Source organism: Haliotis asinina, unplaced genomic scaffold (genome assembly GCF_037392515.1).
Source record: "Haliotis asinina isolate JCU_RB_2024 unplaced genomic scaffold, JCU_Hal_asi_v2 scaffold_110, whole genome shotgun sequence".
In the NCBI taxonomy this organism is placed as follows: Eukaryota; Metazoa; Mollusca; class Gastropoda; order Lepetellida; family Haliotidae; genus Haliotis; species Haliotis asinina.
In genome coordinates this window covers 1-12,138 of record NW_027133974.1, presented here as the reverse complement: position 1 = coordinate 12,138, position 12,138 = coordinate 1, and the positions used below count along the sequence as shown (strand labels likewise).

The following is a 12,138-nucleotide window of genomic DNA, read 5'->3' as shown; positions in this document are numbered from 1 at the left end:
GTGTTAATCTGTTTGCTGTGGCAAAAGTATATGTTTAAAGCAAGTCTGAGTTTGATGTATTTCAGATGGGATCGCTTTGTCAGCCAGTTGTTGTGTTTGGACTGTCAAGTTGTCTCCCCTGCGTCCCGGATCAGAGATGCACGTGCATGCAGTCTAAATGGAAATAAATCCGTCTGTGTGTGTTTTTATCTATCAGTAATTTTTTCACAAAGTGAAGGTACTAATGGACTGTTCTGTACAATAAACTGTACGAACAATTAACCTGCCATGAAATATATGTGAAGCGTTGATGATGTGACACCTGAATAGGGCAACGCCAGGGTGATGTAAGTGAAAACTGGAACCTGTCCCAAGCATACTTACCTGGCACAGGCTTTACAGTGATCCGCAAGGCTGTGGGCCCGGGGCGAGACCTTTCCATTGCACCTCGGTTTGGTTGACCCCTGCGATCGTCCCAAATGTGGACGACTCGGGTGCGCAATTTATAAGTGTGGGGGACTGCGTTCGCGCTCTCCCCTTGAAAATCAACCCCAAAAATAGATATTTTCAGTTGACACTTCCCCCACTTCCAAATCACTTGAAGATGATTGTTTTCCCGTGTGTGTATGTGCAAACTATGTGTTTTTAATGCGCATGTGTTAATCTGTTTGCTGTGGCAAAAGTATATGTTTAAAGCAAGTCTGAGTTTGATGTATTTCAGATGGGATCGCTTTGTCAGCCAGTTGTTGTGTTTGGACTGTCAAGTTGTCTCCCCTGCGTCCCGGATCAGAGATGCACGTGCATGCAGTCTAAATGGAAATAAATCCGTCTGTGTGTGTTTTTATCTATCAGTAATTTTTTCACAAAGTGAAGGTACTAATGGACTGTTCTGTACAATAAACTGTACGAACAATTAACCTGCCATGAAATATATGTGAAGCGTTGATGATGTGACACCTGAATAGGGCAACGCCAGGGTGATGTAAGTGAAAACTGGAACCTGTCCCAAGCATACTTACCTGGCACAGGCTTTACAGTGATCCGCAAGGCTGTGGGCCCGGGGCGAGACCTTTCCATTGCACCTCGGTTTGGTTGACCCCTGCGATCGTCCCAAATGTGGACGACTCGGGTGCGCAATTTATAAGTGTGGGGGACTGCGTTCGCGCTCTCCCCTTGAAAATCAACCCCAAAAATAGATATTTTCAGTTGACACTTCCCCCACTTCCAAATCACTTGAAGATGATTGTTTTCCCGTGTGTGTATGTGCAAACTATGTGTTTTTAATGCGCATGTGTTAATCTGTTTGCTGTGGCAAAAGTATATGTTTAAAGCAAGTCTGAGTTTGATGTATTTCAGATGGGATCGCTTTGTCAGCCAGTTGTTGTGTTTGGACTGTCAAGTTGTCTCCCCTGCGTCCCGGATCAGAGATGCACGTGCATGCAGTCTAAATGGAAATAAATCCGTCTGTGTGTGTTTTTATCTATCAGTAATTTTTTCACAAAGTGAAGGTACTAATGGACTGTTCTGTACAATAAACTGTACGAACAATTAACCTGCCATGAAATATATGTGAAGCGTTGATGATGTGACACCTGAATAGGGCAACGCCAGGGTGATGTAAGTGAAAACTGGAACCTGTCCCAAGCATACTTACCTGGCACAGGCTTTACAGTGATCCGCAAGGCTGTGGGCCCGGGGCGAGACCTTTCCATTGCACCTCGGTTTGGTTGACCCCTGCGATCGTCCCAAATGTGGACGACTCGGGTGCGCAATTTATAAGTGTGGGGGACTGCGTTCGCGCTCTCCCCTTGAAAATCAACCCCAAAAATAGATATTTTCAGTTGACACTTCCCCCACTTCCAAATCACTTGAAGATGATTGTTTTCCCGTGTGTGTATGTGCAAACTATGTGTTTTTAATGCGCATGTGTTAATCTGTTTGCTGTGGCAAAAGTATATGTTTAAAGCAAGTCTGAGTTTGATGTATTTCAGATGGGATCGCTTTGTCAGCCAGTTGTTGTGTTTGGACTGTCAAGTTGTCTCCCCTGCGTCCCGGATCAGAGATGCACGTGCATGCAGTCTAAATGGAAATAAATCCGTCTGTGTGTGTTTTTATCTATCAGTAATTTTTTCACAAAGTGAAGGTACTAATGGACTGTTCTGTACAATAAACTGTACGAACAATTAACCTGCCATGAAATATATGTGAAGCGTTGATGATGTGACACCTGAATAGGGCAACGCCAGGGTGATGTAAGTGAAAACTGGAACCTGTCCCAAGCATACTTACCTGGCACAGGCTTTACAGTGATCCGCAAGGCTGTGGGCCCGGGGCGAGACCTTTCCATTGCACCTCGGTTTGGTTGACCCCTGCGATCGTCCCAAATGTGGACGACTCGGGTGCGCAATTTATAAGTGTGGGGGACTGCGTTCGCGCTCTCCCCTTGAAAATCAACCCCAAAAATAGATATTTTCAGTTGACACTTCCCCCACTTCCAAATCACTTGAAGATGATTGTTTTCCCGTGTGTGTATGTGCAAACTATGTGTTTTTAATGCGCATGTGTTAATCTGTTTGCTGTGGCAAAAGTATATGTTTAAAGCAAGTCTGAGTTTGATGTATTTCAGATGGGATCGCTTTGTCAGCCAGTTGTTGTGTTTGGACTGTCAAGTTGTCTCCCCTGCGTCCCGGATCAGAGATGCACGTGCATGCAGTCTAAATGGAAATAAATCCGTCTGTGTGTGTTTTTATCTATCAGTAATTTTTTCACAAAGTGAAGGTACTAATGGACTGTTCTGTACAATAAACTGTACGAACAATTAACCTGCCATGAAATATATGTGAAGCGTTGATGATGTGACACCTGAATAGGGCAACGCCAGGGTGATGTAAGTGAAAACTGGAACCTGTCCCAAGCATACTTACCTGGCACAGGCTTTACAGTGATCCGCAAGGCTGTGGGCCCGGGGCGAGACCTTTCCATTGCACCTCGGTTTGGTTGACCCCTGCGATCGTCCCAAATGTGGACGACTCGGGTGCGCAATTTATAAGTGTGGGGGACTGCGTTCGCGCTCTCCCCTTGAAAATCAACCCCAAAAATAGATATTTTCAGTTGACACTTCCCCCACTTCCAAATCACTTGAAGATGATTGTTTTCCCGTGTGTGTATGTGCAAACTATGTGTTTTTAATGCGCATGTGTTAATCTGTTTGCTGTGGCAAAAGTATATGTTTAAAGCAAGTCTGAGTTTGATGTATTTCAGATGGGATCGCTTTGTCAGCCAGTTGTTGTGTTTGGACTGTCAAGTTGTCTCCCCTGCGTCCCGGATCAGAGATGCACGTGCATGCAGTCTAAATGGAAATAAATCCGTCTGTGTGTGTTTTTATCTATCAGTAATTTTTTCACAAAGTGAAGGTACTAATGGACTGTTCTGTACAATAAACTGTACGAACAATTAACCTGCCATGAAATATATGTGAAGCGTTGATGATGTGACACCTGAATAGGGCAACGCCAGGGTGATGTAAGTGAAAACTGGAACCTGTCCCAAGCATACTTACCTGGCACAGGCTTTACAGTGATCCGCAAGGCTGTGGGCCCGGGGCGAGACCTTTCCATTGCACCTCGGTTTGGTTGACCCCTGCGATCGTCCCAAATGTGGACGACTCGGGTGCGCAATTTATAAGTGTGGGGGACTGCGTTCGCGCTCTCCCCTTGAAAATCAACCCCAAAAATAGATATTTTCAGTTGACACTTCCCCCACTTCCAAATCACTTGAAGATGATTGTTTTCCCGTGTGTGTATGTGCAAACTATGTGTTTTTAATGCGCATGTGTTAATCTGTTTGCTGTGGCAAAAGTATATGTTTAAAGCAAGTCTGAGTTTGATGTATTTCAGATGGGATCGCTTTGTCAGCCAGTTGTTGTGTTTGGACTGTCAAGTTGTCTCCCCTGCGTCCCGGATCAGAGATGCACGTGCATGCAGTCTAAATGGAAATAAATCCGTCTGTGTGTGTTTTTATCTATCAGTAATTTTTTCACAAAGTGAAGGTACTAATGGACTGTTCTGTACAATAAACTGTACGAACAATTAACCTGCCATGAAATATATGTGAAGCGTTGATGATGTGACACCTGAATAGGGCAACGCCAGGGTGATGTAAGTGAAAACTGGAACCTGTCCCAAGCATACTTACCTGGCACAGGCTTTACAGTGATCCGCAAGGCTGTGGGCCCGGGGCGAGACCTTTCCATTGCACCTCGGTTTGGTTGACCCCTGCGATCGTCCCAAATGTGGACGACTCGGGTGCGCAATTTATAAGTGTGGGGGACTGCGTTCGCGCTCTCCCCTTGAAAATCAACCCCAAAAATAGATATTTTCAGTTGACACTTCCCCCACTTCCAAATCACTTGAAGATGATTGTTTTCCCGTGTGTGTATGTGCAAACTATGTGTTTTTAATGCGCATGTGTTAATCTGTTTGCTGTGGCAAAAGTATATGTTTAAAGCAAGTCTGAGTTTGATGTATTTCAGATGGGATCGCTTTGTCAGCCAGTTGTTGTGTTTGGACTGTCAAGTTGTCTCCCCTGCGTCCCGGATCAGAGATGCACGTGCATGCAGTCTAAATGGAAATAAATCCGTCTGTGTGTGTTTTTATCTATCAGTAATTTTTTCACAAAGTGAAGGTACTAATGGACTGTTCTGTACAATAAACTGTACGAACAATTAACCTGCCATGAAATATATGTGAAGCGTTGATGATGTGACACCTGAATAGGGCAACGCCAGGGTGATGTAAGTGAAAACTGGAACCTGTCCCAAGCATACTTACCTGGCACAGGCTTTACAGTGATCCGCAAGGCTGTGGGCCCGGGGCGAGACCTTTCCATTGCACCTCGGTTTGGTTGACCCCTGCGATCGTCCCAAATGTGGACGACTCGGGTGCGCAATTTATAAGTGTGGGGGACTGCGTTCGCGCTCTCCCCTTGAAAATCAACCCCAAAAATAGATATTTTCAGTTGACACTTCCCCCACTTCCAAATCACTTGAAGATGATTGTTTTCCCGTGTGTGTATGTGCAAACTATGTGTTTTTAATGCGCATGTGTTAATCTGTTTGCTGTGGCAAAAGTATATGTTTAAAGCAAGTCTGAGTTTGATGTATTTCAGATGGGATCGCTTTGTCAGCCAGTTGTTGTGTTTGGACTGTCAAGTTGTCTCCCCTGCGTCCCGGATCAGAGATGCACGTGCATGCAGTCTAAATGGAAATAAATCCGTCTGTGTGTGTTTTTATCTATCAGTAATTTTTTCACAAAGTGAAGGTACTAATGGACTGTTCTGTACAATAAACTGTACGAACAATTAACCTGCCATGAAATATATGTGAAGCGTTGATGATGTGACACCTGAATAGGGCAACGCCAGGGTGATGTAAGTGAAAACTGGAACCTGTCCCAAGCATACTTACCTGGCACAGGCTTTACAGTGATCCGCAAGGCTGTGGGCCCGGGGCGAGACCTTTCCATTGCACCTCGGTTTGGTTGACCCCTGCGATCGTCCCAAATGTGGACGACTCGGGTGCGCAATTTATAAGTGTGGGGGACTGCGTTCGCGCTCTCCCCTTGAAAATCAACCCCAAAAATAGATATTTTCAGTTGACACTTCCCCCACTTCCAAATCACTTGAAGATGATTGTTTTCCCGTGTGTGTATGTGCAAACTATGTGTTTTTAATGCGCATGTGTTAATCTGTTTGCTGTGGCAAAAGTATATGTTTAAAGCAAGTCTGAGTTTGATGTATTTCAGATGGGATCGCTTTGTCAGCCAGTTGTTGTGTTTGGACTGTCAAGTTGTCTCCCCTGCGTCCCGGATCAGAGATGCACGTGCATGCAGTCTAAATGGAAATAAATCCGTCTGTGTGTGTTTTTATCTATCAGTAATTTTTTCACAAAGTGAAGGTACTAATGGACTGTTCTGTACAATAAACTGTACGAACAATTAACCTGCCATGAAATATATGTGAAGCGTTGATGATGTGACACCTGAATAGGGCAACGCCAGGGTGATGTAAGTGAAAACTGGAACCTGTCCCAAGCATACTTACCTGGCACAGGCTTTACAGTGATCCGCAAGGCTGTGGGCCCGGGGCGAGACCTTTCCATTGCACCTCGGTTTGGTTGACCCCTGCGATCGTCCCAAATGTGGACGACTCGGGTGCGCAATTTATAAGTGTGGGGGACTGCGTTCGCGCTCTCCCCTTGAAAATCAACCCCAAAAATAGATATTTTCAGTTGACACTTCCCCCACTTCCAAATCACTTGAAGATGATTGTTTTCCCGTGTGTGTATGTGCAAACTATGTGTTTTTAATGCGCATGTGTTAATCTGTTTGCTGTGGCAAAAGTATATGTTTAAAGCAAGTCTGAGTTTGATGTATTTCAGATGGGATCGCTTTGTCAGCCAGTTGTTGTGTTTGGACTGTCAAGTTGTCTCCCCTGCGTCCCGGATCAGAGATGCACGTGCATGCAGTCTAAATGGAAATAAATCCGTCTGTGTGTGTTTTTATCTATCAGTAATTTTTTCACAAAGTGAAGGTACTAATGGACTGTTCTGTACAATAAACTGTACGAACAATTAACCTGCCATGAAATATATGTGAAGCGTTGATGATGTGACACCTGAATAGGGCAACGCCAGGGTGATGTAAGTGAAAACTGGAACCTGTCCCAAGCATACTTACCTGGCACAGGCTTTACAGTGATCCGCAAGGCTGTGGGCCCGGGGCGAGACCTTTCCATTGCACCTCGGTTTGGTTGACCCCTGCGATCGTCCCAAATGTGGACGACTCGGGTGCGCAATTTATAAGTGTGGGGGACTGCGTTCGCGCTCTCCCCTTGAAAATCAACCCCAAAAATAGATATTTTCAGTTGACACTTCCCCCACTTCCAAATCACTTGAAGATGATTGTTTTCCCGTGTGTGTATGTGCAAACTATGTGTTTTTAATGCGCATGTGTTAATCTGTTTGCTGTGGCAAAAGTATATGTTTAAAGCAAGTCTGAGTTTGATGTATTTCAGATGGGATCGCTTTGTCAGCCAGTTGTTGTGTTTGGACTGTCAAGTTGTCTCCCCTGCGTCCCGGATCAGAGATGCACGTGCATGCAGTCTAAATGGAAATAAATCCGTCTGTGTGTGTTTTTATCTATCAGTAATTTTTTCACAAAGTGAAGGTACTAATGGACTGTTCTGTACAATAAACTGTACGAACAATTAACCTGCCATGAAATATATGTGAAGCGTTGATGATGTGACACCTGAATAGGGCAACGCCAGGGTGATGTAAGTGAAAACTGGAACCTGTCCCAAGCATACTTACCTGGCACAGGCTTTACAGTGATCCGCAAGGCTGTGGGCCCGGGGCGAGACCTTTCCATTGCACCTCGGTTTGGTTGACCCCTGCGATCGTCCCAAATGTGGACGACTCGGGTGCGCAATTTATAAGTGTGGGGGACTGCGTTCGCGCTCTCCCCTTGAAAATCAACCCCAAAAATAGATATTTTCAGTTGACACTTCCCCCACTTCCAAATCACTTGAAGATGATTGTTTTCCCGTGTGTGTATGTGCAAACTATGTGTTTTTAATGCGCATGTGTTAATCTGTTTGCTGTGGCAAAAGTATATGTTTAAAGCAAGTCTGAGTTTGATGTATTTCAGATGGGATCGCTTTGTCAGCCAGTTGTTGTGTTTGGACTGTCAAGTTGTCTCCCCTGCGTCCCGGATCAGAGATGCACGTGCATGCAGTCTAAATGGAAATAAATCCGTCTGTGTGTGTTTTTATCTATCAGTAATTTTTTCACAAAGTGAAGGTACTAATGGACTGTTCTGTACAATAAACTGTACGAACAATTAACCTGCCATGAAATATATGTGAAGCGTTGATGATGTGACACCTGAATAGGGCAACGCCAGGGTGATGTAAGTGAAAACTGGAACCTGTCCCAAGCATACTTACCTGGCACAGGCTTTACAGTGATCCGCAAGGCTGTGGGCCCGGGGCGAGACCTTTCCATTGCACCTCGGTTTGGTTGACCCCTGCGATCGTCCCAAATGTGGACGACTCGGGTGCGCAATTTATAAGTGTGGGGGACTGCGTTCGCGCTCTCCCCTTGAAAATCAACCCCAAAAATAGATATTTTCAGTTGACACTTCCCCCACTTCCAAATCACTTGAAGATGATTGTTTTCCCGTGTGTGTATGTGCAAACTATGTGTTTTTAATGCGCATGTGTTAATCTGTTTGCTGTGGCAAAAGTATATGTTTAAAGCAAGTCTGAGTTTGATGTATTTCAGATGGGATCGCTTTGTCAGCCAGTTGTTGTGTTTGGACTGTCAAGTTGTCTCCCCTGCGTCCCGGATCAGAGATGCACGTGCATGCAGTCTAAATGGAAATAAATCCGTCTGTGTGTGTTTTTATCTATCAGTAATTTTTTCACAAAGTGAAGGTACTAATGGACTGTTCTGTACAATAAACTGTACGAACAATTAACCTGCCATGAAATATATGTGAAGCGTTGATGATGTGACACCTGAATAGGGCAACGCCAGGGTGATGTAAGTGAAAACTGGAACCTGTCCCAAGCATACTTACCTGGCACAGGCTTTACAGTGATCCGCAAGGCTGTGGGCCCGGGGCGAGACCTTTCCATTGCACCTCGGTTTGGTTGACCCCTGCGATCGTCCCAAATGTGGACGACTCGGGTGCGCAATTTATAAGTGTGGGGGACTGCGTTCGCGCTCTCCCCTTGAAAATCAACCCCAAAAATAGATATTTTCAGTTGACACTTCCCCCACTTCCAAATCACTTGAAGATGATTGTTTTCCCGTGTGTGTATGTGCAAACTATGTGTTTTTAATGCGCATGTGTTAATCTGTTTGCTGTGGCAAAAGTATATGTTTAAAGCAAGTCTGAGTTTGATGTATTTCAGATGGGATCGCTTTGTCAGCCAGTTGTTGTGTTTGGACTGTCAAGTTGTCTCCCCTGCGTCCCGGATCAGAGATGCACGTGCATGCAGTCTAAATGGAAATAAATCCGTCTGTGTGTGTTTTTATCTATCAGTAATTTTTTCACAAAGTGAAGGTACTAATGGACTGTTCTGTACAATAAACTGTACGAACAATTAACCTGCCATGAAATATATGTGAAGCGTTGATGATGTGACACCTGAATAGGGCAACGCCAGGGTGATGTAAGTGAAAACTGGAACCTGTCCCAAGCATACTTACCTGGCACAGGCTTTACAGTGATCCGCAAGGCTGTGGGCCCGGGGCGAGACCTTTCCATTGCACCTCGGTTTGGTTGACCCCTGCGATCGTCCCAAATGTGGACGACTCGGGTGCGCAATTTATAAGTGTGGGGGACTGCGTTCGCGCTCTCCCCTTGAAAATCAACCCCAAAAATAGATATTTTCAGTTGACACTTCCCCCACTTCCAAATCACTTGAAGATGATTGTTTTCCCGTGTGTGTATGTGCAAACTATGTGTTTTTAATGCGCATGTGTTAATCTGTTTGCTGTGGCAAAAGTATATGTTTAAAGCAAGTCTGAGTTTGATGTATTTCAGATGGGATCGCTTTGTCAGCCAGTTGTTGTGTTTGGACTGTCAAGTTGTCTCCCCTGCGTCCCGGATCAGAGATGCACGTGCATGCAGTCTAAATGGAAATAAATCCGTCTGTGTGTGTTTTTATCTATCAGTAATTTTTTCACAAAGTGAAGGTACTAATGGACTGTTCTGTACAATAAACTGTACGAACAATTAACCTGCCATGAAATATATGTGAAGCGTTGATGATGTGACACCTGAATAGGGCAACGCCAGGGTGATGTAAGTGAAAACTGGAACCTGTCCCAAGCATACTTACCTGGCACAGGCTTTACAGTGATCCGCAAGGCTGTGGGCCCGGGGCGAGACCTTTCCATTGCACCTCGGTTTGGTTGACCCCTGCGATCGTCCCAAATGTGGACGACTCGGGTGCGCAATTTATAAGTGTGGGGGACTGCGTTCGCGCTCTCCCCTTGAAAATCAACCCCAAAAATAGATATTTTCAGTTGACACTTCCCCCACTTCCAAATCACTTGAAGATGATTGTTTTCCCGTGTGTGTATGTGCAAACTATGTGTTTTTAATGCGCATGTGTTAATCTGTTTGCTGTGGCAAAAGTATATGTTTAAAGCAAGTCTGAGTTTGATGTATTTCAGATGGGATCGCTTTGTCAGCCAGTTGTTGTGTTTGGACTGTCAAGTTGTCTCCCCTGCGTCCCGGATCAGAGATGCACGTGCATGCAGTCTAAATGGAAATAAATCCGTCTGTGTGTGTTTTTATCTATCAGTAATTTTTTCACAAAGTGAAGGTACTAATGGACTGTTCTGTACAATAAACTGTACGAACAATTAACCTGCCATGAAATATATGTGAAGCGTTGATGATGTGACACCTGAATAGGGCAACGCCAGGGTGATGTAAGTGAAAACTGGAACCTGTCCCAAGCATACTTACCTGGCACAGGCTTTACAGTGATCCGCAAGGCTGTGGGCCCGGGGCGAGACCTTTCCATTGCACCTCGGTTTGGTTGACCCCTGCGATCGTCCCAAATGTGGACGACTCGGGTGCGCAATTTATAAGTGTGGGGGACTGCGTTCGCGCTCTCCCCTTGAAAATCAACCCCAAAAATAGATATTTTCAGTTGACACTTCCCCCACTTCCAAATCACTTGAAGATGATTGTTTTCCCGTGTGTGTATGTGCAAACTATGTGTTTTTAATGCGCATGTGTTAATCTGTTTGCTGTGGCAAAAGTATATGTTTAAAGCAAGTCTGAGTTTGATGTATTTCAGATGGGATCGCTTTGTCAGCCAGTTGTTGTGTTTGGACTGTCAAGTTGTCTCCCCTGCGTCCCGGATCAGAGATGCACGTGCATGCAGTCTAAATGGAAATAAATCCGTCTGTGTGTGTTTTTATCTATCAGTAATTTTTTCACAAAGTGAAGGTACTAATGGACTGTTCTGTACAATAAACTGTACGAACAATTAACCTGCCATGAAATATATGTGAAGCGTTGATGATGTGACACCTGAATAGGGCAACGCCAGGGTGATGTAAGTGAAAACTGGAACCTGTCCCAAGCATACTTACCTGGCACAGGCTTTACAGTGATCCGCAAGGCTGTGGGCCCGGGGCGAGACCTTTCCATTGCACCTCGGTTTGGTTGACCCCTGCGATCGTCCCAAATGTGGACGACTCGGGTGCGCAATTTATAAGTGTGGGGGACTGCGTTCGCGCTCTCCCCTTGAAAATCAACCCCAAAAATAGATATTTTCAGTTGACACTTCCCCCACTTCCAAATCACTTGAAGATGATTGTTTTCCCGTGTGTGTATGTGCAAACTATGTGTTTTTAATGCGCATGTGTTAATCTGTTTGCTGTGGCAAAAGTATATGTTTAAAGCAAGTCTGAGTTTGATGTATTTCAGATGGGATCGCTTTGTCAGCCAGTTGTTGTGTTTGGACTGTCAAGTTGTCTCCCCTGCGTCCCGGATCAGAGATGCACGTGCATGCAGTCTAAATGGAAATAAATCCGTCTGTGTGTGTTTTTATCTATCAGTAATTTTTTCACAAAGTGAAGGTACTAATGGACTGTTCTGTACAATAAACTGTACGAACAATTAACCTGCCATGAAATATATGTGAAGCGTTGATGATGTGACACCTGAATAGGGCAACGCCAGGGTGATGTAAGTGAAAACTGGAACCTGTCCCAAGCATACTTACCTGGCACAGGCTTTACAGTGATCCGCAAGGCTGTGGGCCCGGGCGAGACCTTTCCATTGCACCTCGGTTTGGTTGACCCCTGCGATCGTCCCAAATGTGGACGACTCGGGTGCGCAATTTATAAGTGTGGGGGACTGCGTTCGCGCTCTCCCCTTGAAAATCAACCCCAAAAATAGATATTTTCAGTTGACACTTCCCCACTTCCAAATCACTTGAAGATGATTGTTTTCCCGTGTGTGTATGTGCAAACTATGTGTTTTTAATGCGCATGTGTTAATCTGTTTGCTGTGGCAAAAGTATATGTTTAAAGCAAGTCTGAGTTTGATGTATTTCAGATGGGATCGC

At 44.8% G+C, this 12,138-nt stretch overlaps 19 non-coding genes across 19 annotated transcripts; all 19 read left to right on the top strand.

Moving 5' to 3' along the window:
• Positions 1 to 355: 355 nt before the first annotated feature.
• On the top strand, positions 356 to 519 carry LOC137271197 (U1 spliceosomal RNA). The gene has a single exon (XR_010955781.1). It is a non-coding gene; the product is annotated as a U1 spliceosomal RNA (small nuclear RNA).
• Positions 520 to 990: 471 nt separating this feature from the next.
• Positions 991 to 1,154, top strand: LOC137271196 (U1 spliceosomal RNA). Its single transcript, XR_010955780.1, has one exon. It is a non-coding gene; the product is annotated as a U1 spliceosomal RNA (small nuclear RNA).
• A 471-nt stretch (positions 1,155 to 1,625) lies between these two features.
• On the top strand, positions 1,626 to 1,789 carry LOC137271195 (U1 spliceosomal RNA). Its single transcript, XR_010955779.1, has one exon. It is a non-coding gene; the product is annotated as a U1 spliceosomal RNA (small nuclear RNA).
• Positions 1,790 to 2,260: 471 nt separating this feature from the next.
• On the top strand, positions 2,261 to 2,424 carry LOC137271193 (U1 spliceosomal RNA). The gene has a single exon (XR_010955777.1). It is a non-coding gene; the product is annotated as a U1 spliceosomal RNA (small nuclear RNA).
• A 471-nt stretch (positions 2,425 to 2,895) lies between these two features.
• LOC137271192 (U1 spliceosomal RNA) lies at positions 2,896 to 3,059 on the top strand. Its single transcript, XR_010955776.1, has one exon. It is a non-coding gene; the product is annotated as a U1 spliceosomal RNA (small nuclear RNA).
• A 471-nt stretch (positions 3,060 to 3,530) lies between these two features.
• LOC137271191 (U1 spliceosomal RNA) lies at positions 3,531 to 3,694 on the top strand. The gene has a single exon (XR_010955775.1). It is a non-coding gene; the product is annotated as a U1 spliceosomal RNA (small nuclear RNA).
• A 471-nt stretch (positions 3,695 to 4,165) lies between these two features.
• On the top strand, positions 4,166 to 4,329 carry LOC137271189 (U1 spliceosomal RNA). Its single transcript, XR_010955774.1, has one exon. It is a non-coding gene; the product is annotated as a U1 spliceosomal RNA (small nuclear RNA).
• A 471-nt stretch (positions 4,330 to 4,800) lies between these two features.
• On the top strand, positions 4,801 to 4,964 carry LOC137271188 (U1 spliceosomal RNA). The gene has a single exon (XR_010955773.1). It is a non-coding gene; the product is annotated as a U1 spliceosomal RNA (small nuclear RNA).
• Positions 4,965 to 5,435: 471 nt separating this feature from the next.
• LOC137271187 (U1 spliceosomal RNA) lies at positions 5,436 to 5,599 on the top strand. The gene has a single exon (XR_010955772.1). It is a non-coding gene; the product is annotated as a U1 spliceosomal RNA (small nuclear RNA).
• A 471-nt stretch (positions 5,600 to 6,070) lies between these two features.
• Positions 6,071 to 6,234, top strand: LOC137271186 (U1 spliceosomal RNA). Its single transcript, XR_010955771.1, has one exon. It is a non-coding gene; the product is annotated as a U1 spliceosomal RNA (small nuclear RNA).
• A 471-nt stretch (positions 6,235 to 6,705) lies between these two features.
• On the top strand, positions 6,706 to 6,869 carry LOC137271185 (U1 spliceosomal RNA). Its single transcript, XR_010955770.1, has one exon. It is a non-coding gene; the product is annotated as a U1 spliceosomal RNA (small nuclear RNA).
• Positions 6,870 to 7,340: 471 nt separating this feature from the next.
• On the top strand, positions 7,341 to 7,504 carry LOC137271184 (U1 spliceosomal RNA). Its single transcript, XR_010955769.1, has one exon. It is a non-coding gene; the product is annotated as a U1 spliceosomal RNA (small nuclear RNA).
• A 471-nt stretch (positions 7,505 to 7,975) lies between these two features.
• LOC137271183 (U1 spliceosomal RNA) lies at positions 7,976 to 8,139 on the top strand. The gene has a single exon (XR_010955768.1). It is a non-coding gene; the product is annotated as a U1 spliceosomal RNA (small nuclear RNA).
• A 471-nt stretch (positions 8,140 to 8,610) lies between these two features.
• Positions 8,611 to 8,774, top strand: LOC137271230 (U1 spliceosomal RNA). The gene has a single exon (XR_010955811.1). It is a non-coding gene; the product is annotated as a U1 spliceosomal RNA (small nuclear RNA).
• Positions 8,775 to 9,245: 471 nt separating this feature from the next.
• On the top strand, positions 9,246 to 9,409 carry LOC137271218 (U1 spliceosomal RNA). The gene has a single exon (XR_010955800.1). It is a non-coding gene; the product is annotated as a U1 spliceosomal RNA (small nuclear RNA).
• Positions 9,410 to 9,880: 471 nt separating this feature from the next.
• LOC137271206 (U1 spliceosomal RNA) lies at positions 9,881 to 10,044 on the top strand. Its single transcript, XR_010955789.1, has one exon. It is a non-coding gene; the product is annotated as a U1 spliceosomal RNA (small nuclear RNA).
• A 471-nt stretch (positions 10,045 to 10,515) lies between these two features.
• LOC137271194 (U1 spliceosomal RNA) lies at positions 10,516 to 10,679 on the top strand. The gene has a single exon (XR_010955778.1). It is a non-coding gene; the product is annotated as a U1 spliceosomal RNA (small nuclear RNA).
• Positions 10,680 to 11,150: 471 nt separating this feature from the next.
• Positions 11,151 to 11,314, top strand: LOC137271182 (U1 spliceosomal RNA). Its single transcript, XR_010955767.1, has one exon. It is a non-coding gene; the product is annotated as a U1 spliceosomal RNA (small nuclear RNA).
• A 471-nt stretch (positions 11,315 to 11,785) lies between these two features.
• On the top strand, positions 11,786 to 11,948 carry LOC137271233 (U1 spliceosomal RNA). Its single transcript, XR_010955814.1, has one exon. It is a non-coding gene; the product is annotated as a U1 spliceosomal RNA (small nuclear RNA).
• Positions 11,949 to 12,138: the final 190 nt, after the last annotated feature.